This window comes from Saccostrea echinata, unplaced genomic scaffold, assembly GCF_033153115.1.
Source record: "Saccostrea echinata isolate AGI-Se365-2 ecotype Australia unplaced genomic scaffold, CSIRO_AGI_Sech_v1 ptg000019l, whole genome shotgun sequence".
NCBI lineage: Eukaryota > Metazoa > Mollusca > Bivalvia > Ostreida > Ostreidae > Saccostrea > Saccostrea echinata.
Genome location: NW_026889768.1, coordinates 1,548,554 through 1,553,610, shown reverse-complemented (window position 1 = coordinate 1,553,610; position 5,057 = coordinate 1,548,554). Strand labels below are relative to the sequence as shown.

Sequence of the window (5,057 nt, the reverse complement as noted above, 5' to 3'; positions counted from 1 at the left end):
CGGTTCCTGAGAAGTCGAATGTGAAAAGTTTACAGACAAGTGGATAGTCAGATGGGCAGACACTGGACAACAGGTGATCATAAAAGCTCACTTGAGCTTTCAGCTCATGTGAGATAAAAATCATTAAAGCTCACTTAAACTCATAAATTTTTTTTTAAAAAGAAAAATGCCACTGTCATCACAAAATTTGGGGCACAAATTTTGATTTTACTCTACAACTTTGCAATTTTTAATGTCAACTTCAGACCATATGGTCTGCTGTATAATATACATGTATATAATTACAAAATTCTCTTGGTCCTTTCCAACATACATCTATCTATATTAGTTGATAAAGCATTTGAAATTTGCTTTCACATGTTGATTAAAATAGACTATTAGATGTATCTAGCAGGCCTGTAGAATGCGGGGGGTGGGAGTTATAGTATTTTGCTATAGTAAGTTTCCCTTTAGATGCTGGATGCCCCCCCCCCCCCCCACACACACTTTTTGATGTTGTAAGGTCCAGCACTGGCAAATTCCAGGATTTGGACAGTAAATCACCTTTTCTTTTTTGCTTGTCAGATAATTTCAGGAAGTCCCCCCCCCCCCACTTTTGGTCAGTTTGGGTTTTTTTTCTTTTGAAACTGTTGCTACGAGCCTGCTCTAGATAACTCACGAAAACAAAGAGTCAAATAATAGTTTTTAACCTTTATTCATTTGATCTAAAATTGACAGGTTAACGAAATAATAATATAGTACATGTACCAAAACTGAAAAAAAAAAAAAAATTTCTTGTCTTTTGCCACCACAGTATTTTTAAGGTCATATGCAATGTACATGCACTTTACAGTGAACCTTCCAACTGATAATTTTCAGAGAAAATATAATTGAAAATCACGATACCATTAGGTGTTCTTTGACAAAAAAATCAGCATACATTACATGTATCAGGAATTTAAAAAAAATATCAAATGATGAAAACCCTTGCATTTTTTAAAAGAAAAATCCCCCCCCCCCAAAAAAAATGTTTTATGTGGTATTTTCTCAAAATTTGATTCAGATAAGGTGTGCAAGCATTACCAGGTATCATAAAATTGCACAAAGATCTTTCAATTACTGGATTTCTTAAATTATAGAGAGAATAAGAAAATATAGTTCAAACTATACTGTGCATATCCTTAAGCCATATCATGTTAAAGACATGAAAGTCAAACACAAACTTCAGCAAACAGGAAGTCTGTGAGCCAATGCTCACTAGTAATACCCCCGCTCTGATGTGAATATACACTCTCATGAATCCCACAATATGGCATGCCTAGTCAAAGAGAGTGTCAAAATTTCAAGCATCTTTGATGAGTAGTTGCTGAGAAAACTGCGACAAAAAATTGTTACAGACAGACACACAGACAGACACACAAGGGTAAATGAGTATACCCCCCTACTTCAGAGTGGGGGTATAATTATAACAACTGTCGCTTACTACTGCAAATGATCAATAAAAGATCTATCATTACAAATTTTACCTGTTATTAATCTACAAAAATTTTCTTGATTAATATCTTTTAAAAAATAACTTTTATATAATTTCACATCTACATCCCTACTGATAAAAAAAGCTTCCAGATATTGAAAGTTGCTATTCAAATTCATAATAAAGTTGTTGAATAAAATCCACATATTCCTGGTACTTGACAACAGATAGCTTGAAATGGACAAAGTCTTTTTCACATCCTCAAATGCTTTTCCAAATTAAATAAATAACTTTTACTTTATAATATTTACAGAGTACTGTGACTGAATTTCTTGAATTTAAACACTCTTTTTGAAGTGTATCTCTCAAAGGTTGGCAGCCTTGATCTGTAAAAAAAAAAAAAGAAAAGAAAAATCTCTATTAATCTCTAAAACTTAGAACAATCATAATTGAAAAATTTACTTTGCTATAAAATAATTACAAAATAACTTACGCACATGTATAAAAAACAAATCTCCCTAAATGACACATTTCTTAACCAACATAAAATCTTAAATGAATGGAATCTTTGATAATGATGTTCAACACACTCAGTTGTCAAAGCTGAATTGAGCATCTAAGTTAAAAAAAAAAAATCAAGGCTTAAATAGTACATGCAGGATCATATGATCCTGTCCACAAGTTTCGATGAACTAAAGTAGATGTTAACATTCAGTTGAAGTTACCCCAACATATATGTACGTATTTTTTTAAATCAAGAACACAGTCAATGTCAGCTATTTAACATAGAGAAATAAAATTGTTTATCTAGATGCATCCCCTTTCTTCTCTTATGTAGATTTTCCTTATATACATGTATATGCATACAAGTTATTAATCCTAAATCACTTTTTGACCCGAGAACAGCTGCAAGATAATTTTCAATAGGTTGCTTCCCCTTATGTGCATGTGCTCCTTTTCATGAAGTTTTCTTTAGTTAAATTTCTCAAGATTTTTCAGATTAATTTTTTGGTTAACAAATAGTACTGTGTCATACAAAACTCACAACTCCTCTCATATTTTACCTTATCTTCCTTTTGTTAACAAAATCCACTTTTCCAACATCTCTCTCTGCAGTGAGTCTATCATTAAGTCATTAACTTGTCTTGTCTCCAATACAAAAGTTTTCCTACAAAACAGGTATATAAAAAAATAACAACCTTCATACATGTAAGTTGATATGAAAATATTAAATGTACATACATTGTAATTTATTGAAAAAAATAATTCTAACCTGGACAACTTTTAGCTTGGTTGGCATTGTTATCATCTCTGTTGGCATAATGTAATCTGAACTTTCTAATTTACCCTTCTATCAGGTGGCTATAGTTGCTCGACACATACCAATTTTTTATCCATTTCCTGAAAAAAATGAAATTCTAATTTACTATGTGTATTAAAATGTTATTCCTTTTAAAAAGAAACTTACACTAGTGATTCAGGGGACCTAGGTTCAAATCCTGGTTTGGTCCATCCCATATTTATTTGGTGCCATTGATCACCCCTCGACTTGCAGGTAAAAGGCTTGCCAGGGGTAAAAAGAACTTGAGTTGTGTCTTCAAGGGCAAATACAATTTAAGGAGGGAGGAATTTGGCGGTCAGACAGGCTTGATCCCCATCGCCAGATCACTCAGTTAATAAACATGCTAAAGCACCTGATTAGTGAGGGCTGGGTTCAAATCCTGTTCTTGCTTATGCAGCATTTTCCTGTTACACACCTAATGTCAATGGCAGAGAAATTCAAGAACTTTCCTGTCATCAATAGACAAATATTTTGGTGACTAATTGTCTGAGTTCAGCTATATGGTACATGTTAAATTAAACTTTTTACCTCAAAGGCTAAGAACATACAAATTACAGTTTTCTTAGAGACAGTATACTAGGCAATCTGGATACATTTCCTTTGTCTGACATGGAAAAAAACTCCCATATTCATGACAGGTTTTCTTAATTTTTCACTGAAAATAACAGCTTAAAATATGATTTTTTTTTAATCTTGTTTACCTAAAAGTTATGCCCCAATACACCTTATTTGACCAAGTTATAGTCATTAAAGGAATCTATTTCTCAAATTAAAGAAATTGTAGGCTCCTTTCATTTACTAATTCTTGACCTTAAGAAAAAACTGCAACAAATATGTTTCAAAAATTGACAGAAAAAGCGATGTCGGCCATCCGTATGGAACAGCGTCCAATCATAAAATTATGTATTATCTAAAATATGGTTGAAACGATGTCAGAGACAAACTATTTATTCATTGACAAACATCTAAAAATTATTAGGATATATTTAGGTCATTGATTTGAAATTGGTACAGGGTGTTTCATAATACATGTTACATTTTTAAATCTAATTATTTTTCTTACCTATGACATTTCTATTTCAAACTATATACCATTTTAAACATCAAATCCTGCATTTTTGATCCATGTGAAAAAGTCAAGGAAATCATGTTATTACAATGATTAATTGTGACATAAACACCGATGTCGTAATTTGATTTTTTTTAATGGACTAAACTTATCAACATATTGCTGAATTGTAAAGCTTTTTTTTCAATACATGTCGCAAATATTCTTGATAAAAGAAAATATTCCAAAAGAATATAAGCTTTTGAGAATGCTCATCAGAAGACTAGTAACAAGATTAAAGGACAGGGACGGGCAATATGCGATAAATGACACGGTACTCCAGAAAGCCTAAGGACTAAATTTAAGAACCGAAGATTTAATTGGTGAAGTGGAGACTCTTAGATAGTTTAGCAAACTCCTGAGAAAAGTCTCAGATGGATGTTTTCAGAAATTGATGCTTGCAATATCAGCATATGTTGTACTTTGAAATATGATATGAAGTTATCAGCGTACAAAAATTTTCAATAATGCAATACCCCAAGAAAAGAGTTTGATCTCTGCATTCGCCAATCTCAGTCTTTAGGCCTTTTTCTGTAGGGGTTCTTTAGGAACAGGGTATACAATCCTAGACCTCAGATACTGAAGGAGCTCAAAAGAAGCATAAATCTTCAAATGAGGAGTGTATAAACAAAAATGTGTGACAAGGTTATACAAATTTCGAGAAGCAACTTTCATGTGTAGTTGAAAAAAGTGGAGATCATTAAGAACATTTAATGTAGGCTTTTGACGTTGTGAAATTCAACGTAACAAAAATGGCCTAATTTAGAAATTTGGCTAATTTTCATTCATGTTTGAGATTTTGTCCACTGTTTAATATTCCAGTTGGTAATTGTACGTAATGAATCTTATGGATACATGCACCAAAATGATAAAAACACTTGTCTGTATCTTTTCCTTGTGTTTGTTAAATCGAAGATTCAAAATGTAACATATATTATGAAACACCCTGTATATATGATTTTTCAAAGGAGAGTACATGTACATTAATATCTTTTTTCTTTAATTTTGAATGATCCATGTACAGATACATGTAGTTTCAGAGAATTTTAGTTGAGTGAAGGGGAAAAAATTGCAAGAAACTATTTTAGAAAATTAATTTGTTTATTTTTTTTTCTTTAAGTGTAAAATATTTGAAACTAAGTTTATATATATTA

General features: G+C 31.8%; 1 long non-coding RNA gene across 1 annotated transcript; it reads right to left on the bottom strand.

The window, feature by feature from the left end:
- Positions 1-675: 675 nt before the first annotated feature.
- On the bottom strand, positions 676-3,067 carry LOC133189727 (uncharacterized). The gene is made up of 3 exons (XR_009721512.1): positions 2,727-3,067; positions 2,518-2,621; positions 676-1,839 (listed from the first exon to the last, which is right to left on the bottom strand). It is a non-coding gene; the product is annotated as an uncharacterized LOC133189727 (long non-coding RNA).
- Positions 3,068-5,057: the final 1,990 nt, after the last annotated feature.